The sequence below is a fragment of the Chelonia mydas genome, chromosome 2 (genome assembly GCF_015237465.2).
Source record: "Chelonia mydas isolate rCheMyd1 chromosome 2, rCheMyd1.pri.v2, whole genome shotgun sequence".
Lineage (NCBI taxonomy): Eukaryota > Metazoa > Chordata > Testudines > Cheloniidae > Chelonia > Chelonia mydas.
The window spans coordinates 195,146,838-195,173,832 of NC_057850.1; the positions used below are offsets into that span (position 1 = coordinate 195,146,838).

The 26,995-nt window shown below is 42.3% G+C and overlaps 2 long non-coding RNA genes across 4 annotated transcripts; one reads left to right on the plus strand and one right to left on the minus strand.

The window, feature by feature from the left end:
- Positions 1 to 4,312: 4,312 nt before the first annotated feature.
- Positions 4,313 to 18,898, minus strand: LOC122464688. 3 transcript variants are annotated; one of them, XR_006288962.1, is made up of 5 exons: positions 18,646 to 18,898; positions 18,442 to 18,567; positions 16,421 to 16,469; positions 10,600 to 11,122; positions 4,556 to 6,086 (listed from the first exon to the last, which is right to left on the minus strand). It is a non-coding gene; the product is annotated as an uncharacterized LOC122464688 (long non-coding RNA). The 3 variants fall into 3 exon arrangements; XR_006288960.1 differs by lacking the exon at positions 16,421 to 16,469 and having other exon boundaries at positions 4,313 to 6,086; positions 10,600 to 11,002; XR_006288961.1 differs by lacking the exon at positions 16,421 to 16,469.
- A 3,364-nt stretch (positions 18,899 to 22,262) lies between these two features.
- LOC122464335 lies at positions 22,263 to 24,898 on the plus strand. The gene is made up of 3 exons (XR_006288277.1): positions 22,263 to 22,611; positions 23,420 to 23,492; positions 24,770 to 24,898. It is a non-coding gene; the product is annotated as an uncharacterized LOC122464335 (long non-coding RNA).
- The last annotated feature ends 2,097 nt before the right edge of the window (positions 24,899 to 26,995 follow it).

Here is a 26,995-nt window from a genome sequence, read left to right on the forward strand (position 1 = left end):
TTCTGCTGGCATAGCTACACCACCTCCTAGACGACATTAGCTAAGATAACAAGAGCATTCTTCTGTCGGCATAATTGTGTCTACACTGTGGGGTTTGCTGGCATAGCTATGTAACTAGGCAGCGTGTTTTTTCCACACACTAACTGACAAAGTTATGCTGACAAATCTTTGTAGCACGTTACCCAGGGGTTTTCAGAACCCTCAGAAGGGGCAACTTAACTGTTTCACTCCAGGTGGTGTCAGGAATAAATCAATGGGAACACAGCAATTCCATCTGATAAAAGATTAATGCAAGTAAGCGTGCTCTATCTAAAACTGCAGTTTATTAGATTTAAGCACAAGCAGACATAATCAATAGGTTTAGAACATCCCAGATATTTACCTAAAATCTGGAACTATATTGAATAATTAACAGCAGTTACACACTGGCCAGCTGCTCACCCGCTGGGAAAACAAGGTGTCAGGAAAAACGTCTCTCAAGATGGCTTCAGAGGACTGCTCCAAAGTACACTATATTAGCTAGACTTTTATAACTAACTTCTACAAAATACATAGGTCATAATGATCCCTACTAAATCATCACTTTTCCTAACTTTCAATAAATTTCTAATATCAGAAGTGTCTAGGTTCAAGGTTTCCATCTTCTTATCTTCTCCCAGTCTATTTACTTTTCTCTCCCCTCCTCCCATTCTGATTAGCAGAAATTGCCAGCTAGTTTTGATCTTGCCTCTAAAAGCCTGTTTTCTAATTAATCCTTAACTATTTGGTGTTCTATTTTATTAATTCATGGTGGCTGAATGCACATCATATGGTTGCAATTAGCTTGATCACATTCAGGAGTATACACAGCCCTCAAATCCAGGGTAACACATAGACCTTCCCATAGTGTACGTGACACCCACCAAAAATGTTAATCAGCTCTCAGTAGTTAATCTAGGTAATCTGCCCAGAGGATAGATGTGGTCAATGGGAATGTTTTGATGACACAATGCTTCTATCTTATGTTTCAGTGGTTACCCATGCGGTTGCTCAATACATTGTAAGAGTGGAGTTCTTAGATTAACAAGAGGATTTTAGCTTCTAGGCTCATGTAGTTGAATTTAATCCTTAATGAAAGTTAGTGACTTTTCTAATTCAGCTTCAAGCTCACATAAACAATATTGCCTCTGTAATTTTGGGCAAAACAAACAAAAATCCTTAAAGAACTTTGAAAGCTTGCTAAACACCTGAGACTAACTAAAAGAGAACAGTTTTAAAATTTTAATTTTTGTTTTTCTAAAGCAAGCTTTGGGCTTGGGAAGGTAAGAATTATGTGAGAAAGGGTGTTTCTTCCTACTGTTTCATCTGTTGCAGGTAGCAGAGGGAGGAGAGAGACTTTTTAATGGAGAATAAAAGGAACAAAATAAATTTTATTTTTAAAAGAACAGCTCTATGCCCAGACTTTGTTTTGGTCTAAGAATTCTGGGTTTGGTGCACCTTTCTGGGTCTCAGCTGAGTGTTGTAACAATAATATTGCTTTTATAATAGCAATGAATTAATTGCACTGGCTATATCCTCTCTGCCCAATCCTACAGTTGACATTTTGCCTGAGTATGGATGGCAAAATTGGACCCTCTTTGTGTGCAAGCAGAGATATGTTCATTTAAAACATTATTTACAAACTGCAGTGCTGCAGAAATGGCATGTCGTCTTCCTATAGAGCAACAGATCTAACCAGGCTAAATCCTGAGAAAGCCTTTGTTACTAACTTCTAATACTCACAACAGGGAAAGGAGGAAATCCCTAGGTCATGAAGCACAGGTAGTGCTGGTGCTGTTTGGAAGCAGTCCTACAAGTAGTTTTGTCATATGACAACTGGTAGCACTGATTTAGTTAAATCAGAGCAAAAGCTGTGTGGTGATACCATACAGGCTAGGTTAGTTGGAGGATCAAACAATAAAAGAGAGTCCACAGGACAAGTATCCCTTATACACAAGTCTTCTCGTCTCTCTTCTTCTTCTTGACTTTCTGTGGAGGGCTTTCCCTCCTCCACGCTATCATAAGGTCTGATTCTGCTGTTCTGACTCTGACAACCTTGTCAGTAAAGGGCATGACTTCAGTGGGGGATTTGCCTCTGGACTCCTGGACTAAGTCCATAGCAGGGCAGTTACTGAAGACTAATGAAATTATTTCTGTTTCAAACTCTGGTAATCATTAAGGAGTAGCAAACATTTGCCCCCATACTTTCCTTGTACTGGCATTGAGTTGCAGGTGGTATTTACATACACCAAGGGAGCATAGGCATCTGAAGTAAATTTCATCTCTAATATACACAATGAACAACAAATATTGAGGCGTCTCAGTTAATTTTGACATACAGTAGCCTTCTGTTTTTCACAGTGGCTATTGTGTTCCAACTCAGTTGGGACACTCCCTAAATTTATCATCTAATAGCTTGCTTAATTTTATTTTTGGTTTCCACAGTCCTTGATAACAGCAAGCTAATTTCCATAACCCTGCTTGATGAAAATGTGCTGATGGTGCTCATATTTCACTTCATTGACTATAATGAGCTATTTCATCAAACTGTCCATATGACACTATTATAGAGAAAATGATAAATTCACTAATTTATTCACTTGAAATTCCATTTCAAATTAAAAAAGGAAAAGAAAGGAGCTATGAAGTGAGGTACATTAGACTTCTACCAAATGATATGTCCAAGTCTACATGAAACAACAGCACTGACTCCTGCTACGCTTAATGGCGTGTAAACATTAAGTATGTGTTGATTCATTATTAGCTTTGCTGAAACTCAGCAGAACAAATGCATGCTCTGTAATGCAGTTTCCTCTTCTAAATATTTTTAAGCTTTGCTTATTCATAGCATGTGGCAACACTACCATTCGTAATTATTTTTCAATTTGTTCACTTATTTTCCTCTACCAGGCTTCTTCTTCATAGACTCATTGATTTGGACAAGGCTAGTGGATGGCAACTAAGTTTTTCATTTTGCCCAGCCTTCCTAATCAGGTTTTATGATGTGGCCATGTACCCTCCCTATTAGTGGTTAAGAAAACCTAACCAATCTTTAAATGGCTGATCTAAAGGACTTTTTCCACATATTTCTGTATCCACCCCCTTTTTAAGGAGGTATCTGCTAATATATTGCAATAATATGTGTTTAGGGATCAATAAGGATCAAGTAATTTGACCATGTGTCTAGTGTAAGTATCAGTCCTGAAAATACAGTCATTGTCTCATATTATCCACATGACTGATTTCATCTAGCTATCCTCCACTTTACTTTGAGTTATGATTCCATGTCTTTGAGAGATCAGAAACTGACCATTTTGAAACCCAGAGATTCACTTTTTGAGAAAATTCCAATTAAACTTGCTTTCTTCTTCTTCACTTTTTTTTTAAACTATTCAGGTGTTTTCCTCACCTATGCTTATTAAGCCTTCCTCCTTTCATTCATTTCCCAAAACTGACTTTGTGGGGGGAAGATTTTGGGAGGTGTTGGGAAGGAGGAGTCAAATGAATTGTCAGTGATGTCCAAAGAAATCAATATTCTAAAAGTAGCATCAATAAGCCTGAAAAAACAAGAAATTAGTATAGGTCCATATAAAGAAAGGTAAAATGCTTTTCACAAAGAAGAAAAGAGGCAACTCTAATTTATTTGGGGTGGAGTTTTGAAAAACACCTAAGTGAGTTAGATGCCTAGCTCGCATTGGTGCTTTGGAAAATTTCCATGCATTGTCCACTGGGCTAGTCTCCATGGAAGAGACACCATAGTTTTTGTTCTTTGGGCAACTGTAGAACTTAGAAGTCTCTCAAGTAACCTTTTTCAGGGTATAACTTGTATACAGTCAATGATGTTCAGTTCAAGTGCAACTGGAAAACTGCCAGTAATGGCATGAGAGAGGGGTTTTTTTTCATATTAAGATTAGGGATGGATGAACCTCAAAAGTTTGGTAACTGAACTTAGTTTGTACCAGTTCAAATGTTTGTTCAAAGATTCTCTGAACCTTAAAGTGTCCAAAATCAGGTTGAAATCTTCTAGTAATAGACTTTCTCATGAAATTTCTGGCACTTTGACTTCCTTGTGGAAAGTGTTATGAGAACAGCCTAATATGATATTTTGGCACTTATCCCATCTAGAATCTGAACACCAACATCTCACTTTGTAATTATAATTACTACTATTTATTATATGGCAACAGTACCTAGGGGCCTCAATCAGGGCCCCATTATGCAAGGCACACATAAGAAGATAGTCCCTGTCCTAAGGGCTCACAATCTATTCTATGGGCTCATCTGCACAGGCTGAGGGAGTTAATCTACAGCTTTTTGCTGAGCATCAGGTAACGTACAGTACACAAGCTGCAGTAATAGCACGTACAGGAAAGTGTGCCCTCTGTCAGTGCACACCACTGTGTACACACGACAGCAGTTTGCTGAAAACTGAAGGCATGGTATTGTCAGAAGGCATCCCACATGCCTTTACTTTACTGATGAGCAGTGTGCACTCTGGGATTTTTTTTTTCTTTTTGGCACTGGGCACAGTGGGTTGTATAGCAGAAATCAGCCTAGTTCACATTTTTTTAAAAAAATCCCATGATCCATCTGTGTCCGCCTCATACTTCCTTTACAGGTGGGCTACCACCATTGTTGAATTGTTGTCAGTTGCAAGGCTCTATGCCACTATAGTGGTAACCTCTAATACAGCCCAACCAGCCTCTATCACTCAACATGGGATGAATCTGACTTGGGGCTTTGCTTGCTGCATCAAGATGTGACAGCAGCAGCTCTTCCAGCTGCTATACAATGGGACACCGATGAGGAAGACACCAAACAATTGATGATAGAGAACTGGTTCCTAGTGCAGCTTCACAGAGTGCAGAGCTGTTTCAGGGCTCCAGAAACCAGCACAGATTGGTAGGAAAGAATTGGTCTGCAGAGTAAGGATGACCAGCAATGGCAAGAGAATTTCAGGATAGGGAAGGCAAACTTTTTGGAAATGTGGGCTGAACTAATCCCAAAACTACAGTGGCAGCATACCAACATGTGGTGCCCTATACATGGGCAAGCAGGTCACAATTGCCATTTGGAAGATGGCCGCCCCATAATGTTTCCAGTCTATATCCCCATGCCAAATTGGCTTGCTGTCAACCACTGTCATGGAGATGTGATGACAGGGAAAAAGATATGGTTGTACTGGGTTATAAAGCTTGGCGATGCTCCAGTGGTTGATGGCTTTGCACACATGGGGTTCCTAAACTGTACTGGACAACTGATGGGACCCCTGTGCCTATACTTTGTCCCTCCACCATCAAGGCTCAGTTCATAAATGGAAAAGTCACCACTCCAGTGCTCCGAGGGCTTGCAGACCACCATGGCAGATTTCTGGGTAGAGGACGTGCAGTGTTTGCCTACGTGTGTTTGTAAAGCCTTATGAATTAGTGCAAGCAATTATTTTCTGTGTAAAATAAACTGTCAACTCCTAACGAATTAAATTTTAAAGTTTAGTAAAAATTATGTAACAAACAAATGAACCTTCAACAGAAAAAATGAAACAATGGCTTTTAATGTATTGTTTCATACGTCAACTACAAAGAGACCTTTCATTAAAGCAGCAGTGAAACAAAACAGCAATGTGAAACAGGGAGCACGATGCCAAAGGCTTAAAGTCACAGATGACTAAACAACTTGGCCTTGGGAACAGTACTGCAGGGGATACAGCAAGGAGGAGTTGTTCTCAGTAGCCCATATTGTCCAGGGCTGCATAACATGGCTGGGTGTTGGTTTGTTGTACTGCATTGCCTGTCATTTGTCACTGCAACTGTCTCCCTGGAATGCTTTTAAGACATTGGCTTAAGCAGGTTAGCGTAAGTAAAACATAGGTTCTCTGGGCCACAGGGTCCTTGCTGGATTTCCTCTCAGCCTTCAAATACAGGTTCCACCTCTCTGCATTTTGTGGGTAGTCTCTAATGACATCCGCAAGACATTCCATCCTGGAGTTTTCCCATTTTCTCCCCATCAGGTTTTTCAGCCACTCAACTACTGATAAGGTCCTGTCTTTGGGGCTCTGGTTGGTGCAGGTGCTGTAGGGGTATTAAAAAAGTGACAAGCAGTTACTGTTTATAGTCTAGGGAGGCTGAGATAGTATTTTTACATGCATTTGACTTTACCTTCCTGAGATTATTCTCAGTCTGGGTGGAAAATTGGAAATGGTAAGTGATGAGGGCAACGGGATTTTTGTCCATGCATACGTGCTGTTTGGCTTTGCAGTTGTGCGTTGGCGACTCAGGGAGGGGGCCAAGGGGTTTGGAAATATGTTCCGGTCTGGGGATGGGAATTATGTTCCTGGTCTGGCTTTGCAGTTTTGCTCTGCTTCTATGATGTCAGAGGGGTTAGCAGGATGAAAATTGGGGAAAGATGTATTGTAATCCCCTGTAAGCTGCCCTGACTCTGGGTGACTATCCTGGGGTGAGCCTCTCCACCATGCCCCTTTTGGCCCTTCATAAGCATTGTCTGAAAGGACCGAAGGGACACTGAATACAGTTGCCCAGATCAGGCCAGTTCAAATCCCCTCCATTGCCCCCCCGCTTTATGGGATCTGCTTATTCATCTTATTTAGCTACTTGAGTTCATGTCCACTCTGGGTCCAGAGAGGTGATTAAGAAAAATCAGAAAGCCTACAAGGAGTGGAAGATGGGAGGGATGAGCAAGGAAAGCTACCTTATTGAGGTCAGAACATGTAGGGATAAAGTGAGAAAGGCCAAAAGCCATGTACAGTTGGATCTTGCAAAGGGAATTAAAACCAATAGTAAAAGGTTCTATAGCCATATAAATAAGAAGAAAAAAAAAGAAAGAAGAAGAAGAAGTGGGACAGCTAAACACTGAGGATGGAGTGGAGGTTAAGGATAATCTAGGCATGGGCCAATATCTAAACAAATACTTTACCTCAGTCTTTAATGAGGAGCTTAGGGATAATGGTAGGATGACAAATGAGAATGAGGATATGGAGGTAGATATTACGACATCCAAGGTAGAAGCCAAACTCAAACAGCTTAATGGGACTAAATCAGGGGGCCCAGATAATCTTCATCCAAGAATATTAAAGGAACTGGCACATGAAATTGCAAGCCCATTAGCAAGAATTTTTAATGAATCTGTAAACTCAGGGGTTGTACCGTATGACTGGAGAATTGCTAACATAGTTCCTATTTTTAAGAAAGGAAAAAAAAGAGTGATCCGGGTAACTACAGGCCTGTTAGTTTGACATCTATAGTATGCAAAGTCTTGGAAAAAATTTTGAAGGAGAAAGTAGTTAAAGACATTGAGGTCAATGGTAATTGGGATGAAATACAACATGGTTTTACAAAAGGTAGATGGTGCCAAACCAACCTGATCTCCTTCTTTGAGAAGGTAACAGATTTTTTAGACAAAGGAAATGCAGTGGATCTAATTTACCTCGATTTCAGTAAGGCATTTGATATGGTTTCACATGGGGAATTATTAGCTAAATTGGAAAAGATGGGGATCAATATGAAAATTGAAAGGTGGATAAGGAACTGGTTAAAGGGGAGACTACAGCGGGTCATACTGAAAGATGACCTGTCAGGCTGGAGGGAGGTTACTAGTGGAGTTCCTCAGGGATCGGTTTTGGGACCAATCTTTTTATTACTGACCTCGGCACAAAAAGTGGGAATGTGCTAATGAAGTTAGCGGATGACACAAAGCTGGGAGGTATTGCCAATACAGAGAAGGACCGGGATATCATTCAGGAAGATCTGAATGACCTTGTAAACTGGAGTAATAGTAATAGGATGAAATTTAATAGTGAAAAGTGCAAGGTCATGCATTTAGGGATTAATCACAAGAATTTTTGTTTTAAACTGGCGACGCATTAGTTGGAAGTAACAGAGGAGGAGAAGGACCTCGGAGTATTGGTTGATCACAGTATGACTATGACCCACCAATGTGATATGGCCGTGAAAAAAGCTCATGCGGTCTTGGGATGCATCAAGCGAGGTATTTCCAGTAGAGATAAGGAGGTGTTAGTACCATTATACAAGGAACTGGTGAGACCTCATCTGGAATACTGTGTGCAGTTCTGGTCTCCCATGTTTGAGAAGGATGAATTCAAACTGGAATAGGTACAGAGAAGGGCTACTAGGATGATCCGAGGAATGGAAAACCTGTCTTATGAAAGGAGACTCAAAGAGCTGGGCTTGTTTAGCCTAAGCAAAAGAAGGCTGAGGGGAGATAAGATTGCTTTCTATAAATATATCACAAGGATAAATACCAGGGAGGGAGAGGAATTATTTAAGCTCAGTACCAATGTGGACACAAGAACAAATGGATATGAACTGGCCATCAGGAAGTTTAGACTTGAAATTAGAGGCAGGTTTCTAACCATCAGAGGAGTGAAGTTCTGGAACAGCCTTCCAAGGAGAGCAGTGGGGGCAAAAGACAGATCTGGCTTCAAGACTAAGCTTGATAAGTTTATGGAGGGGATGGTATGATGGGATAGCCTAATTTTGGCAACTAATTGATCTTTGACTATTAGCGGTAAATATGCCCAAAGGCCTGTGATGGGATGTTACATGGCATGGGATCTGAGTTACTACAGAGAATTCTTTCCCGGGTGTCTGGCTGGTGAGTCTTGCCCACATGCTCAGGGTTTAGCTGATCGCCATATTTGGGGTCGGGAAGGAATTTTCCTCCAGGGCAGATTGGCAGAGGCCCTGGGGGTTTTTCACCTTCCTCTGCAGCGTGGGGCACGGCTCACTTGCTGGAGGATTCTCTGCATCTTGAAGTCTTTAAACCACGATTTGAGGACTTCAATAGCTCAGAAATAGGTTTGGGGTTTGTTACAGGACTAGGTGGGTGCGATTCTGTGGCCTGCGTTGTGCAGGAGGTCGGACTAGACAATCATAATGGTCCCTTCTGACCTTAAAGTCTATGATTCATGTAAAAGTCCTGATCAGTTCCCTTCCCCGTTCAGGAGACCCCCAGCCCTTCTCCCGGAGCTGGTTTGTACTTTGGGTAGTCCTCCGACCCCTCTCCCCTAGTGCTCCTTGCTGGAGCTGGAGTTGTACCTTAGGCCAGCTGTAGAGCCTCCAGCAGCTTCCTTCCAGCCTGCCCTTCCCCCTCTCCCGCATCAGTCCTTTCACCCTCAGGCTGTGAGACTCAGCAGGTAGACCCTCCCCTGCTGTCACCTTCTCCCTGCTAAATCAGGGCTCTGAAGGAATATTTTTACTCTCGCCAGTGTCTGCAAGCCTCTGGCCTGCTATGAGGGAGCAGACCACATTTATGCTGGTCTGCTTCTCATGGTTCATTGCCAGTTGGCTGGTGGGAGAGGTGAGCCTTGCCCCACCTTCTCTACATGGCTCAGGGCTCCAGACCCTTAGAGATCCAGTGACAGGATTTCTCCCATTCTTCATTCATTTCCAGGACCTTTCTCTCTCTCTCTCTCTCTCTCCCCACATTGCCCTTCAGTCCACTTCTAACACCTTTCACATGCTTAATGGGCCATTCCACATAGGAAAATGGGCTGACCAGTAGGCTCTACTGCCTTTAGGGGCCAACTACCCCATCAGAACAACATTACATTGAGGCAAGTGACTAGGAGGCAGAGAAGTCACCTAAAGGACAAGCTGCCAGCATGCTTATCTTACAAAAAGAAGATCACAGTGAGGGTGGCTGTTATATGCTGGGAGAAAGACTTTGGGTGAGCTAACCTTTATGAGGCAGGACAGTGTCCCGTTAGGGGCCCCAAGCTCTAAAAAGGCATATTATGTGTGTATTGTGTTACCAATACTTCTACCTACATGCTATCATTTAAATCTATTCTTTGTTCAATAAACGTACACTTCTTTTCACAAATATAAAGAAATTCAAACGCTGTGGGAGGAGCACAGTGGTGATGCAGAGGTAAAACCAGTAAGCTGGGGTGACATGTTCCTTTGGGAATAGTGGACATGTGAGCGACCTGTGGAACAGTGGCTGGACACTCCAGGAGAATGCTTGGAGGACTCAGGAGATGGAGCATGCCTAGTGCTAACTTCAAGGACAGCAGAGCGTGTGTAGGCAGAGAGGTCTGTGCCTGCACAAGTCTTCCCAAGATGTCCTCATGCTAAATACAGATGATAGCAAGGTGCCTCACAGCCCTGGGTACCCTGGAAGTGTCACAGGGTGTGGAGGTAGAGGCTGAGTCTGCACCATGCTATTAATGATGAATTAGTGCATGGGGTTTCGGGGGAAGTTTGCCAGGCAGGACAGCTGAGGGAAGGGAAAGGAAAATATGGGCTGGGGCCTTCCACAGGATGGGCCTGAAAACAGTCAGTAGTCAAGGCTTTGGCCTCTGTCTCATGCTCATTGGCCAACTGGAGAAGCTGCCATTTTGGAAAAGTGTATGGGGGAGGGCAGCAGGGGGTGAACAGAGAGCATGTGATGATGCAGGGAGGGAGTTGGGGACCTGGAAAAGCTTCTACCTCACATCCACCAACAATAGCTGTAGGGCACTCACAACAGAAGCTAGCACAGCAGGATAGCACAATAATAAAATTAAAACTTAAAATTTATTAAACAAATTCTAAGATGACTTACCTTCTGAGGTTCCTTCTAGAGGAGCCACCTTCTCAGTCCTTGTCTGGGTTGCTGCTCAGGAATTGGATTGGTTGCTGCAGGGCAGCTCTCCTTCTACCTAGCGAGCATCAGGGTCCTGAGTCCTGAAGAGATATTGGCTTTTTGGGGTCATGACTCCACTTGACTCCTCAGGTTTGTCCCCCTAGGAGTCTTGCTGGACAGCCTTGAACAGTCACTTGGGAGCTGTGCTGAGACCCTGGATCTCATCGCCATTCAGGGAGAGGTGATGAGATTCAGACACTTATGGCTGGGGGCAAGGGAGGAGAGACAGCAGGCCCCACAAGTTTCTTCGGATGGATAGTCACATTGTGACTTTGGCAGACCAAGTGGCAGCTCTGGCCAATGTCAAGGTGTCAGTTGAGAACTGAAACTCAGAAGTGGAAGCCAGGTGAATTCACTTGTGAATTGTATAGATCAAAGTGAGTGTTTAAACATCATGAAAACCAGTGTAATGGTGCATGCCTTGTTTTCACTTATCTGTATCCTGTTGGAAATGTAAATCCTGTTAAAATGTAATAGCAAACACTTACATCATATATATACCCCTGCAACTAAATAACTCCTCAAACAAGAAAAGACTTGTATCATGCAAATGAAAGATTTCCTTGTTAAAGTGCTAATTCTTGTGCATTTGAAGGCAAGTGGTCATTGTGTGATGAGAACTCAAATGCTCTATATACATTCCTCTCTCTCTGCCCTCAAGGAAAGAGCCCACGTGGGAAGCGAACCTATCAGCTTGATTTCTGTGAGAAGCAGCTAAAACAATGGACAAGGAAGAATTCTTCATCTTTAGACTGCCTTGATTCTAATAGGGCAGAATAACTGAACAAGAGAGAGATCTCCAGAGCTACTCAGGGTAGCCCTGAAAGATTTTTGGGATACTGGCAGATTACTACATCTCTGCTACCACTTGGAAATTAGAGACTGACTCACATGTATATAAATTAGTTATTGAGAGATAAAAGCAGGTAAAATGTATTTTCCTAGCTAATAAACCTTTAGTTAGTTCAGTTTGAAAGAGGGCTCCAGAGTTTAAAATAAATGGGGAGTGAGTGAGCTACAATGAATTACATCATGGGTTACACAGGAGTTTTCAGTTTAGATTTATTTGACTTAGTCCAGTTTAAACTCCCTGGCTAGACGAGCCCTAAGTAACTTTTGTTTGAGTTTGGTTCTAAAAAATAGGTAAAGGTTCAAGAAGGGAGTGGGTTCTTATTTTATCAAGGTAAGTCTGTCACTCCCGAATTAAGATAATACCAAGCCTAAATACATCAAATTCCAACACAATCTCCATAGGGTTGCCAACCCTCCTGGATTGGCCAGGAGTCTACCAAAATTAGCATAGATCTCCTGGTAGCTATTGAAAGCAATCTGGGATATTTCAATAGGCCACTAAAAGTCTGGTCAGCAGCACAGTGGAACTAAGGCAGGCTCCCTATCTGCCCTAGCTGCGCTTGGCTCCTGTAAGCAACCAGCACCTCCCTCTGGCTCCTTGGTGCAGGGGCGGCCAGTGGGTTTCTGTGTGCTGCTCCCACCTCAAGCCTCGACTCCACAGCTCTCATTGGTTGGGAACTGCGGCCAATGGGAGCTGCAAGGTTGGTGCCTACAGGCAGGGGCAGCGTGCAGAGCCACCTGGCCACCTCTGAGCCTAGGAGCCAGAGGGACATGCCTTTCACTTCCAGGAGCTGCCTGAGATAATCACTGCCCGGCCAGAGCCCACACCCCTTACCCCAAACCTCTACCTCAGCCCTGAGCCCCCTCCCAGAGCCTGCACCCCAAACCCCCACCTGCACCCCAACTCCCTGCCACAGCCCTCACCCCCTCCCACACTCCAAACCCCTCAGAGCCCACACCCCCTCCACACTCCAACCCCTGCCCCAGCCCAGTGAAAGTGAGTCAGGGTGGGGGAGAGCAAGCGACAGAGAGAGAGGGGATGGAGTGAACGGGGGCAGGGCCTCGGAGAAGGGGTGGGGCAAGACTGTTTGGGTTTGTGCGATTAGAAAGTTAGCAACCCTATGCACACATATTAGACTAATTAGTACCCATATTACATCAGCTGCCACTACAACAGCACAGTTGCACCAGGGGTGGCAATGGAGTAAGTGATACTGCAGACAGGGCACAGACAATGGCTATATAAACCTCTTGGCTATGTAAACCTGCAGACAATTGCTATAACACAGATATTAGTTCTTCTAGTTGGGCCTAATGAAGAGTAAGTACAGTGGATAAACAGCAGAAAGCTTGTAAGCAGCACAGTTCAATACAATATTGTTATTTGGTCAAATCTGTAAAGATTTATTTTAGTGCAAGTCTTCAGGAAGCAACAAGTACAAGAATGATTTGACAGAGGCCTCCACTAAAACACTTTAGTCTCTGGTTAATTAGATTAGTTAGGTGCACAGTTACCAGGCTAACTAGCTCGGATTTCTCCTGGTGTGAGTCCAGCCACTGTCAGCTCTCAGGCCTCAGACCATTACTTGGCTCAAGGTGGAATCACAGTTCTCGCACTCTCAGACTGGGCCCAGGCTGAAGTCCCCTGTGATCAACCATGATTTACCTCAACAGGTCTTACTGGTGTCCCAGCCCTGACTTATTGTCACTACTCCTGGGTTGTGATATATCATCAGTGGCCAGACAGCCTTTAGAAAGCAAAGTATTTATTAGAACAAAAGCATTTAAAAGAAAATCAGATATTAAAACAAAAAAGAGATAGATGCAAGTCTAGTTTACCAGGTATCTAATCTTCTGCCACATATAGGAGTCCTGATACGTCTAAGTGTCTTAAGCAGGGCTTCTCAAGCTGGGGGTTGTGACCCCACAGGGAGTCAAGGTTACTACACAGAAGGTTGTGAGCTGTCAGCCTCCACCCCGGCTTTGCCTCCAGCATTTATAATAGTGTTAAATAAAAAAGTGTTTTTAATTTAGGGAGTCCACACTCAGAGGCTTGCTGTGTGAAAGGGGTCACCAATGCAAAAATTTGAGAACCACTGTTATAGACCTCTTGAGACCACTAGGGTCTGGCTGACAGTCTGTTCCTTTAACTCACAAACTATTTCTCTTTCCTTGCATCTGGGAGTTCCCTTGCATCCAAGTTCCCAGCCTGACAAAGCAAGCTTGCCTCTTCCTTGGAGACAGGAGAAAGGATCCTAGAAGCTAATAGAACCATATTGGCCTCTTGCTATTCTTCCTATCAAAAGGATTTTAGTGACCTGAAAAATCAGAAAGGAAGCCTACAAAGAGTAGAAAGATGGACAAATTGATAAGGAGAAACACAAAATAGTGCAAACATATGGCCGGGACGGGGCAGGGGGGGAGAATCAGAAAGGCTAAGACATGAGTTAGAGACATAAGAGGCAAGAGACATAAAAGGCAACAAGAGGAGATTCTTTAAGTACATTAGAAGCAAAAGATAGAAGAAAATTGTAGGTCCTCTACTTAGCAGGGAAGGGGCGCTAATAACTGATGACCACCAAGAAGGCTGAGGCGTTTAATGCCTATTTTGCTTCAGTTTCCACTAAAAATTTAAATGTGGCCAGATACCCAACACAATTAATATTAACAAGGGGGAAGAAATACAAACCAACATAGGGAAAGAACAGATTAAAGAACATTTAGATAAGTTAGATGTATTCAAGTCAGCAAGGCCTGATTAAATTCACTGTAGGGTACTTAAGGAACTAGATGAAGCAAGCTCTGAACCATTAGCAATTACCTTAGAGAATTTACAGAGGACAGATTAAGTCCCAAAGAGCTGCAGAAGGGCAAATATAGTACCTATCTATTTTTTTTTATTTATTTTTTTTAAGGGGGCAGGGGAAGAGAGGACCTGGGGGAATTCTAGAGCCATTAGCCTAACTTTGGTACTGGAAAAGATACTGGAACAAATTGTTAAACAATTTGTAAGCACCTAGAGGATAACAGGGTTATGAGGAATAGCCAGCATGGATTTATCAAGAACAAGTAATGCCAAACTAACTTAATATACTTCTTTGACAGGGTTACTGTCCTAGTGGATTGCGGGGGGGGGGGGGGGGGGGAAGATGGCGACGGGGATGGGACAGTAGTTGTGATAAAAGCCTTACTAAAAATCTAGAGATGGCAGTCCCATAAGCAAACTAGAGAAATATGGGCTAAGTAAAATTACTATAAGGAGGGTGCACAAATGGTTGCGAGACCATAGTCAAAGAGTACTTATGGTTTGCTGTCAAACTGGGAGACCATATCTAGTGGGGTCTCACAGGAGTCTGTCCTGGGTTCCATGCCAGTCAATGGTTTCATTAGTGACTTGGATAATGAAATTGAAAGTATGCTTATAAAATGTGTGGATGACACCAAGCTGGGAGAGGGTGCAAGTAATTTGGAGGACAGGATTAGAATTCAAAATGACCTTGACGAAATAGGAGAATTGGTGGGGGGGGAAGGAAATCAATAGACAAGGGCAAAGGACTTCACTTAGGAGGGAGGAAAACAAAAAATGCCAGCTGCAAGATGGGAGGAGGGGGTTGTCACTGGCTATGTGGTAATACTGCTGAGAAAGATCTGGGTGAATACAGTGAATATCTGGGTGAATATCAGTGAAAAATTGAATATGAGGCACTGTGCTGCAGTTGCAAAAAACAAACACTCTGGAGTTTATTTACAGGAGTGTTGAGGTAAGACACGGAAAGTAATTGTCCTGCTCTACTCAGCACTGATGAGGTCTCAGCTGGAGAATTGTGTCCAATTCTGGGCTCCACACTTCAGGAAAGATGTAATAAACTGGAAAGAGCCCAGGGGAGAGCAACAAAAAAGCGATAAGAAGTTTAGAAGACTTCACCATGAGGAAAGGTGAAAAAAACTGGACATCTTTAGTTTTGAGAAAAAGATGACTGTGGGGAGATCTGAGAGTCTTCAAATCTGTTCAGGGCTGTTATAAAGAGAAACATGAACAATTGTTTTCTATGTGTCTGCCGAAGGTAGGACAAGTAGTAATGGGCTTCATCTGCATCCTTCATATTCTTTACTAGGTATTATATCTAAAATGGAAATACACAGATATGTGAATGGTAAATAACTTAAAATAATAGCTCTTTCAATGGTGTAATATTGGTCTAGTTTGTGAAAATTTTCAAAGCTACAGTGCTTTGCTATTAGCCACGTGGGTATTTGTTGGTGTGTAGAAAAGAATGACTCTTTTTATGGCACTGGTGATTTTACAAAGTTTCAGAAAGGGGTTATTTGTGATTCCACTGTTTTTCCCAACTTAGAGAAATCTGAAACGCTTATCAAGTTGTTCCAATAGGAGTCTGATAAGATTCTGAATGTGCGGATGGCTTATACATGGACACCTGCACTCATGAGAATGTTGCATCTGTATCAAGGGAGATTTAGGTTACATATTAGGGAAGTCTTTAAGTACAAGGATAGTTAAGTTCTGGAATAGCCTTCCATCAGAGATTTTTAAGAACAGGTTGGACAAATACCTGTCAGGGAGATCCCTTCCAGCTCTACATTTCTATAGATGGGAGGCAATTGCCTCCCAAGTGTTTGTTGAGGGATTGCTTGTCTGGATCCACTTGTGCTGCTTTCCCATTTGTTTTTCCCTCATAGTCCACCATTTCCTGCATGAACGTATTCTGGCAGAAATCTTTTAACCCAATACACAGTACTTCACCTCATTGACCAAGTCACAAACAATGGTCATTTAATCTAGCTTGAGATATATTTGCAACTTTCAATGTTTCTTTAAACAACCTCTATATTAGTAGATTTTAAATGTACAGTATAGTAGTTCACAAACCTTTTATGTAGTATGTTCAATAGTATCAGCTGGTATTTATAGTGTATTTCTCCCATAATTAGAAGAGAAAAGAAATTTGAATTAGACAGGATTATTTATATAATTTGGACACATATTGAAATACAGCATTACTGATCAATAAAGGGCCACAAGTCATTCACAGCATGCACATTTTGAATTACAGGGTTCTCCTAACATAGTTGCAATAGCCTAATACAGTTGCAATATATTGCAAAATGCAATAGCCATAGGGCATAGCTTAAGGGTCCGAATACGGAAATAACGAACAGTGAATTTAGAAAAAGAGGAAAGCAGACAGCCAGTAAGGGATTACTCGTAAGAAAGTCTAGAATACTGCCCCCCAAAAAACAATTACATTATTGTACTTCAGAATCTCTTGTTTCATACCAATTACAATGTAATTTACACCCCACAGCCATTTATTTTTAGATTGAGAAATTATAAGATGTTGTTTTGATACCATTTCTGAGACAGTTAACTATGAGGGCCAGCATTTGTCCATTTCTTGAAACCTATGACTACTCTTGAGCCTCAGGTTTTAAGTCCAGTTTCCAAAATGGTGCCAAGCACTGTTTGTCTCAACCTACACAGAGAAACCATGCTCAGCATTGCTTCAGTTGCAGCCTCTCTGTGGCTTGTTCATTTTGGCAACAGTTCATTTTGGCAAGGTATTTTAGACAAAACTTCAAAACCCAACTGCACAAGGTATTTCACTGAGACGGGGGAGCTTACTGTAACACAACAATCCCCAGACCATTATAACAGTTTGGTCTTGTTTGCATGGATGAGTTCAAAACACAAGTGTTATGGTTTCCAAACACATGGTTCCATCTTATCTGTACAGGGAAGGCCAAACATTCCAGTTTTAGAGTACTTGGGAAAGTTACATTATGTTCTCATTGAGAATACAGTGGGAAATCCTTAAGTAATATTTTTGTCATCTAGTTTGAGTCATTGAACCTTTTTTCATCAATTTCCATGGCTCACAAAGAACCAGGATTGACAGTGTTAAAGCAGCTCAGCTTCTTCAGAGACATTGTTAATTTATACCTTCTCATGATGACCCTTAACAGCAGATGAGTTTTTAACTGCAGTCAGGTGACACTTCAGTGGTACAGAAGGCAATTTCTTGCACTGTCAGTACTTGACAATAGACACTTTACAGCCTGACTAATCTAAAGTCTATTAATGAGGCACTAAAATGCTAATGAATAAAAGGGATGTTAAAGTTTCTTTGATGCATTTTATTCATTTAAAAGTTGCAGCTCTCATAGGTAGGCATATAAAATGGTTTATTACACACATTTTATGCATTATTCATTTTTAAAATGCATTTGCTATTTATTCATTTGTTAATTTAAGTAGGCTTCATTGTACTCAAAGTGAAAATTAGTAGTTTCACATAGCTCTGCATTCCACAGATTTTACTTATTGTGGTAGAGAAAGGAAAGCAGGAATAGAGAAGGAAAATCCACAGCATCATCCACAAACATGCCTCCTTTCCCATGTCTATTATTCTTCATTCCAAAACATGATGTGCTCCTGAAGGCCCATTCCTGCAAGCCCCGTGGGGAGGGATAGCTCAGTGGTTTGAGCATTGGCCTGCTAAACCCAGGGTTATGAGTTCAATCCTTGAGGGGGCCATTTAGGAATCCGGGGCAAAAATAAGGGATTGGTCCTGCTTTGAGCAGGGGGTTGACTAGACGATCTCCTGAAGTCCCTTCCAACCCTGATATTCTATGAAACGAGAGTTCTGCTCAGAGACATATTTCAGAACTGGGCTGTAACTGTTGTACTGAGGAGATATATTTGGCTTATGCCTTAATGGACAGTTTTGGAGTCATTAATTCATAAATGAAAACTCCAATAGCTTTTTGTAGGCCGAGCCAACAAGAAACAGCACACTCCGGTCCTCATGAACATGCAAGTACATAGTGTGAGAATGTGGTATCTCCTCCAGAATAAGAAAGAGAAACATAACCAGGAGTAAGACTACTTACCAAGTGGAAGAGAGAGAGAGATGCTGGAAAGAACAGCTAGCGACAAAGTTGCTACTTAGGGCTGCAGCTGTTTGCCTCTGTCACATTAAAGGAACATTCCCAGAAAGGCATTCCGGAAGGAAGTTCCTGTAAGAGAGTAAACAGATTATTACTCTGAATTTTCAAATTCTTATAATTATAAGGAATTATAAACATCATATTTACAGTGAAAAACCTCTGTCAAGGTGTAGCTAAATGTCTTTCCCTCACATATTCTTCTGCTTCTGAAGATCTTTAATAAACTTATTTCTGATGCAATTGCTTTCCTCCATTTTAAGCCTTCCTTTGATTTTCAGTGACTGTACCATAGAGAGATAAAGCTAAGGATACCCCCCTCTTTTTCTGGTATTATACTCATTCACACAGAAATGGCTTGTGACATCTCAGAGCATTGGAGCTATTGCTTTGGGTTTACTGACCAGTCAAAACCAAAACAAGCCTTCAGAACTTAGTTCATTCTATTGTACATGCCATAGTAATCTTGGAAGAGCTCATGTGAGCAACATTAAAAAAAAGCCTGCCATTGGTTCATTGTACTACAGCAAATAAATAATCACTTTGGGGGCAAACATTTCGACATCACAGAGACTCAGGAAGGGGTAAAAGGGCCCAGATAACAGTGTAGCAGAACTCAGAGAGCTTCAAAGAAATAGTCACTTTACTGGGTAAGATTTTGGAACCTTACAGAGATAGCTGGGAACGAGACATTGAAACCCTGGAGAGCCAATGGGTCAATTCAGGAACAGACCATATGTAAACATATGCATCCATAAGGAGATAAGTAACAGGTACACACACCACTGGGGCACATCCTTGTGCCTGTGGACTAGCTCTCACCCAGTCTGGCACCCCTTTCCATCAGTTGCTCACACCACAATGCTCCTCTCTCTCTTTCTAGGGCTCATGGTGCTCCTTCCTTGTGACTTGGTGCTCTAGATAGGTCACTGTTTAGTCCTCCCCTTTAGGGCTGTCAAAGCCCCTCTGGACAAGCAGTCCATACACCACGTCAGGCAGTCTGCCAGTTCAAATCCAGGCACTGTGCTACCCAGTGGCTGATGGACTAGTACGCAAGTCCAGGTTCCCCTAAATTCCAACTCAGGGACTCTATGCCAAGCAACCATAATCTACTCAATCTCAGTCCCTACCACTGTTTCCTTGGGCTTTTTTTAAAAACTTCATTTCTGTAACTCCTAGCCAACCTCTAAGTTTATAAGCCCAAGCTTCCACTGCTCCCAATGTCTACTCCCCCCAGCTTCTTGCCAGACTCTGTAGTCTCCCCCTTCAACACCACCTTGCCCACAGCCAACATAATTTTTCTTTAGGAGGTGATTAGAAAGCACCTCCTTACAGCCCCCTCTTGTACTCAACTTCTGGGTTTATACAAGCCCCAGCTGCTCTAGCCCAGCTAGGCTTCATCTCCAGTTAGGCTTTATCCAGCCCTGCCCTCCTCCAGGTCCAGGCTATAAGGTTAATTGGTCCTTTTTAACTTGCTCAGACCTTGTGTGAAGTGAACACTCTCTCACAAGACCTCCCCCCCCATGGGGTTCTTTGCATCTACCTTCTCTGGCAGCACAACTCCTTCAGGAGAGGTGTCAGGATTGGCTTTTCCTGCCAATCATACACCTTCTGTGTAGGCTAAAGCAGATGCTGCATTCTGTAAAGCATGCATAACATGAAATTGAACCTTCATAAGTCGAGCAGAAAGGCCACTAAACCAGTGCTTAATCCCATCTGATGCCATATTAAGGATAGAAAGTAAGAGATTTAGAACTCTTATATGCCTCTCACTTTATGGCAAGAAAGAAAGAAACTGGAGCATGTTTTTTTTTATTGTGCTATTTCAGGGTGCAATTGCATGACTGAATTCTGTCCAGAAACCAGTCTCATAGGATTACATCACTTGACTGTAATTTGTCTGTCATTTGCAGTTTGCTAGAATGGTGTTGAGTTTAGCTGCTTTGTTATACCCAATGTTTTCAGATGAGTGTGTGTGTGTAGGGAGTCTTTTGTTTGTTTGTTTTTCAGTTTTGAGAAGATAGCTGAATAACCATCCAAATAACCATGGTATAAATCTTTGTTAGGCTACATTTTACTGTTAGCATTTGGCCTTCCTCTGCAATTACAGTTCATCATCCATAAATAGTATTTGACAGTCTATTAATTTTCTACTAGAATCTTCCATTATTGTTCACTTGAGCATGTAGTTCAAACTACTTTGGGATCCAGCCGGTAGTGACCACTATCGTTAAAGAGGAATTCCAACTTCCATACAACCCTCTCCTTTTTCAGTTGCTCATAACTTTCTCAGACAAATTCCATCAGGCTGAAAATTTCCATTATTGTTCTAAGCCCAAGGTTGAATTATTTTGGAAAGCATGAATAAACTTACTTCAACCATTTGAGTTAAGCTAGCATGAAAAATACAGCACACTTTCCCCATATGTCCTAATTGAAATTTTGAAGCATGCAAATCACACAAAAAGGCTAATACTACACCCACCAAACCAGGTTGTTTCATAGATCATCAATGAGGAAGGAAAAATTATTCATGTCTAATGAAAACTGGTTCAGTAATTGTAAACCTATGAACATTTAGAGTCACATATTTGTTTAAAGATTCCCTAAGATAAATAGAGCCATGTTAATGCGTCCTGAGTTTAGGACTAATCAATTAATAGCTCCTCAGTGAAATCCACTTCAATTTAGGATTATTTAGGTAAGGTTGCACTACAATTTAGCAGTGTCTTTTCCTAAGAAAACCTGGAAAATTAAACACAATAGCTAACATTAATGCAACATTCAAGGTAAGAAAGCAAGCGCTCAGAAATCAGGATATTCCAAAAGTTATGATTTTTCCTCCAGTTTCAACTCTGCTACTTTCAACACAGTCATTTTTACTCCTGTTTTCTTCATTAAGTGTAAATATTAATGTATTAGAGTTTGTGTTGTTTAGTCTATTCTGTTGCATAAGATGTACAGGGTGTGCCATGTGGCCAGACTAATATTATGATTATTATTTATTGATAATTTATCCTGTCCTAGTGCCAAAGGCCCCAGTCAGGACTGGAGGTCCCATTTGTGCTGAGCCCTGTGCAAACACATGACATGACGAGACAAACCCTGCCTCAAAGATCTTACAATCTAAAAGACACAAAAACAAACAAGGGGAAGGGGAAACAGCTATCTCAGGGGTTGGCGACCTGCAGCACGCATGCCAAAGGCAGCGCACAAGCTGATTTTTAGTGGCACTTTGTTGCCAGGGAAGGTCCCGGCCGCTGGCCCCGCTCAGCCCACTGCCGGCCTGGATGGACGGAACCCCGGGCCGGCAGCAGGCTAAGCAGGACCGGCGGATGGAACCCCAGACTGGCAGCAGGCTGAGTGGCTCAGTGTGCCGCCGGTCTGGGGTTCCATCTGCCGCCTGCGCTGCCGGTCTAGAGTTCTGTCCGCTGGCCCCTGCCAGCCAGGGTCCCAGCCGCTGGCCCCGCTCAGCCCACTGCCGGCCCAGGGTTCCGTCCATCCAGGCCGGCAGCAGGATGAGCGGGGCCAGCGGCCTGGAGCCCACCAGCAGCGCGGGCGGCAGACAGAACCCCAGACCAGCAGCACGCTGAGCCGCTAAGCCTGCTCCCGGTGTGGGGTTCCATCTGCCGCCCGCACTGCCGGTCTGGGGTTCTATCCGTCAGCCCCTGCCAGCTGGGGTCCCGGCCGCCAGCACCGCTCAGCCCGCTGCTGGCCCTGAGTTCCATGGGTGGGGCCCTGTAAATGTAAAATTTATTACTGGCATGCAAAACCTTAAATTAATGAAGACTTGGCATGCCACTTTTCAAAGGTTGCCAACCCCTGAGCTATATCATACACATGAATCAAACTATCTTGTTAGTTACATTGTATTTAAAGAGAACAAACGAGGTCATGTGGAAATGGCAGGCAAGGAAGAGGTAACATGATCAAGGGAGTAGAAAAAAGGAAGGAAGGTGAAGAGGAACACTTAGAGGAAGGGTGTGAAAGCAGGTAGGGAGAGGAAGGAGTAGATAGGGTAAGAAGGATGAAGAGAAGCATGGAGGGCAGCGTGAATGAGGGAGGCAGATGAAAGACTATAAGGGGAGGAGAGGTAAATGACTACATAAGGTGCAGGTCAGTGGAGAATCTTATCATTTCTCTTTGTGTTCACAGAGATTATTAATCTAAGGCCAGATCCTGATTTCTAGGGCCAAAATAGGTTATTTAATCTAGGTCCAAAATGAGTAAAGACTGCATAAAAATGAAGTAAGGACCTCAGGCTTTGCCCTCTCCATTGATATTATCTAGCTTACTTTCAACATTCTCCTTAGCAAACTACTGCTTCCTATTACAAAAGTAAAGTATTACACATTCCGCTGTGTGTTATTAGTCAATAATGTTCTCATTAAAACTAAGGTTCTTACAAAAAAAAAAAAAGGAGTACTTGTGGCACTTTAGAGACTAACAAATTTATTTGAGCATAAGCTTTCGTGAGCTACAGCTCACTTCATCAGAGTGACTTGCAACACTTGATTTGTCTTAAGAGCTGGGGTAAAGATTTGTACAAATAAATTAATTGTAGCAGTGTTTGTCTGAATTGAAAATATTCACATCTACCAGTGAGAGCTGATGGTCAATGCCTCTAAATCTAATCTGGGAAGCAATGATATGAAAGCTAATGATCTCACCAAGTCTTCGTCACAATGCTTTTAAAGATAACAAGCTGTTGTATGACTGGTAAAATCTTAGTAGTTATTAACTGGATGGTAATTGGTGAATAAGTGTTGTAGGATCAGTGTCACCAATTGTGAACCTGCTAGTCTCCTTTGTTTGCTAGAGTTTTATATTTTCAGCCCCAGTAAACATGTGGCTTTGAATCTCCATACTTACAATGCAATCATTACCTAATAACCTTTCCACACATCTGTTTTCATCTTATCAGCTTCAACCAGAACATACCCAAGACTTTGTCTCTCTAACAACTTCCAGAAGAGTTTGTAACCAGTCATGGCAAGGTTGGTCCTCTTATGAACTGTGTCCGTATACAATATAGTAAATACCAAAATTTATGATCACTCTTGAAATATTTTTTCCCCAGAAAATTGCTGCTGATTGAGGCTGAACTCATAAATATTTACTCCCTCCAGTCAAGTTATTTTGAATTTGAGCTGTATTGTCAAAAGAAGCTTGTGCGCTTTCTGTCTTAACAGAGCTTTGAGCACAAAGAAGCTTGTTCCTGAATTTAAAAAGACCCATTCTCAGTGCTTCTACAACTACAAATTGACACTACTGATTTTAGGTTAGTAAATTAAGGAATCCTTGTTTTTAAAGGATCTCTTCACTACTTCAACTGACACCAGAAAAATTATCTTTACAAAAAACAAAAAATTTAACCCACTTTTTTTTATTTGGTGTACTATTGTTCCCAGATTCCCCTTAACATCAGATTCTTCAAGCCAAATATAACAAAAAATAAAGGAGATAGTTCATGGTTTGATATTTCTTGTGTCGTTTAAAAAAAAAAATCAGATGTGGGAAAACAAATAGTATTTCCTTTCAAACATCAGCAAATAGAAATACCAAATTTTAATTAAGTGGAAAATTCTCTCTCCTCCCCCCCCCCCCCCCCACAGGTGCAGAAGTCCACAGACATAACAAAATTGGTGTGATCCTGTTGCATGGGGAAACAAAGGGAAAGACAGGTTTTACGGAACTGTGGCAGAGTTTCGCACTCTCTGTGCACCATGGAGCTGTGGAAGCTCTCTGAATGCTATGGGAATAGAATATGGACCAGGCGTGGGTCTGGTCACTTCAGTACTACATGGATCCACCAACCATTGCTGTTTGTGGCGGGGGAATGGCAAGGCATACGTGGTACAGCCCTGGAGCTGGAGTAGCAGTGATGAGATGGTTTTATTAATGCTCTGCGGCCTAATATGGGGTCGGGACTCTTTTCTCCCAGTACCTAATAAACTACCCAGCTGCTCAGGTTGTGTGCTCAAGGATAGAATTTGGGACTAGTTTGCTCAGTGTGTTTTTAGCTGAAATGCAATGAGTGGATCTGCATTTAGATTTTAAAGTCCCGGACTAGTAAGGAAAGAGCACCTCATGCTACATTCTAACAATCCCCTGTGGTGGATGCATGGAGGGGATGCTTTTGGGATGCCGCCTCATAGTTTCATCAAGTTTACGGGCAGAATTGATCATTAGAGCACCTAGTCTGACTCCTTGTATATCATAGGCCATACCAAAGCATTTCAGTCCTCAGGAGACTAAACTTTTGTGTGCACAGGTAGAGAACAGGAGAGACTGAAGTGCCATCAATGCCTGAGGCCCCTACCACGGCAAGTATACCAGTTATCCTTCTGATGAATCTAGCCATGCAGTGCCATGACTGCACATTGCCCCACAATCTCTAAATACTAAAGTATTGCTACAATCACACTAATATATGTGTATAAGCCTGAGAATACATTATATACTATGGGCTTAGGTAGTTTACATTTAGTGAGGAACTTGTATTTAAGTGCAGTTTACATTAAGCCTCCTTGTGCTGCTGATACAGTAGCTTAGCCTTGAATGCAGTGTCAGGTATTTTTATCTTGTGCAAGAATATGCTTCCATGAGCAATTATAATCTAATTAAAGTCATTAATGTTTATACCCTGGGGAAATATTCAGTTATTCATAGGCATCTGAGCTTTTCCTGTCTCCCCATCCTCACTATAATTTATGCTTTGTTGAACACTTCTGAGAATATTCAGAAGTTATTTCCCTGACACCCTGAAGCAGGGAAGTAGCCTATGGCAATGTTTTCAATGCTTCTGTTTAGAGTTACACTGAATAAAAATGACTAATATATCTCTTAAAAGTATCAGAGCTGGAGTCAACTTTTGTGGCCAGTTCTTATTTTGTATTCCTCTTACACTGTAGGATGGTAAAGCTTTTCATAGCATAAATCATAGATTAATCAGCCTGTAGCTTTTTATTACTCTAAAATTCAGGTGTATAAACAGGAGTGTCTGAGAATACTAATGTACTGGTGACTTCACAACCTTAGTACCAGCATCTGTGATGTTGTAATGCTTCTATGAACAAGTTCTCCTTTGTAGTTAAGAAGAAATATATAGAGCAAGTGAAATAGTGAGTTTTAAAATAGAAGAGAACTGAACGGCTGAAAATATTATTATATAGCAAACTTTTTTATCTACTGAATGGCAAAGGATTGAGTGTCAAAACACTAAGGCACGGCCTTCAAATCTTTCCCTACTAGGGCCTGATTCAAAGCCCATTGAAGTAAATACAAAGTTTCCCACTAGACTTTGCATCAAGCATCTCTATTTCTCACAGTGCCTATTTATTATACTCATAGAATCTGTTTAAGCTAGGAAAATGATCCATCACTGACAACAAGCATCAGCAATGGCTTCTCACTCCTGGCCTCCCTCAAACAGGGCAAGCCATTACCAGCATCCTAGACAGACAACATGATTTCATTTCAGCAATGGCCTAACACAGTGGGTCTCAATCTTATTTGATCATGCCCCCCCTTTCTTTGTGTCTGTTCTAGTTTATGGCCTCCCCCCCTCCCACCCCACAAATACATGTATACCAATATCTGTGGTGGTGATGCTTCACTTGTATCAGTTTCGGCTTCTATGCTTTTCACTTTTTCTGTCGCACAAACAAGCCAACGATGCATTGTAATAAGAGCAAAAGCAAAACTGTGAATGTGGTCCAGGCTTACAATTAAATGTGCACACCAGATCACAGCAAACGTATTAACGTACAGCTAGCAATGACTTTGTATAATGCTATGCAGGCTTAACAGAAATTTATTAAAATGCACAGCACCCTCTACAGTCAAATGCAGAGCGCCATCTGGGGACCTGATACGTCTGGAGGAATCCGATTTGCTAGTTATTCATTACTGTGGGTAAAATGTGCTTAGTATGTTATTTTTTCCCACTGAAGCCCCTCATGCCCCCCCCCCCAAAATACATTTCGCATCCCCTCCAGGGGGGCCTGCCCCCCCCAGTTTGAGAGTCTCTGGCCTCATGTGATTTGTGCAAAGGGTGTTGTGAATGGCCTGGTGATATCTACATTAGCAGCCTGACTATACTCAAGTGCAGAGAGAACGCATCACTGACACGATCACACACAGGCATTTTCCATATGTAGGCTGTGCTAGTCTTTTTTCTAAGATATTCCCAAGCACTGCTAAGAACAGCATCTCAGCCAGTGGTAGCAATGCTTTGAGCACACATGAAGTATGTCCACACTGTGTTTTAAAACCCACAGAAATGAGTCTCAGAACCCAGGTCTACAGACTCAGGCTAGAGCCACAGAGGAGCTGTGTAGACATTTGGGCTTGGGCTGAAGCACAGGCTCTGAAGCCCACGGAGGGGGTTGGGCAGTGCTTAATTTGTGTCAGGGCTTGCTAGGGCTCAGCCCCGGCACCTCTACGCTTGGCAGTTCATAGCTCCGGCACCTCTGGCTTGCTCCATCAGTTATGAATG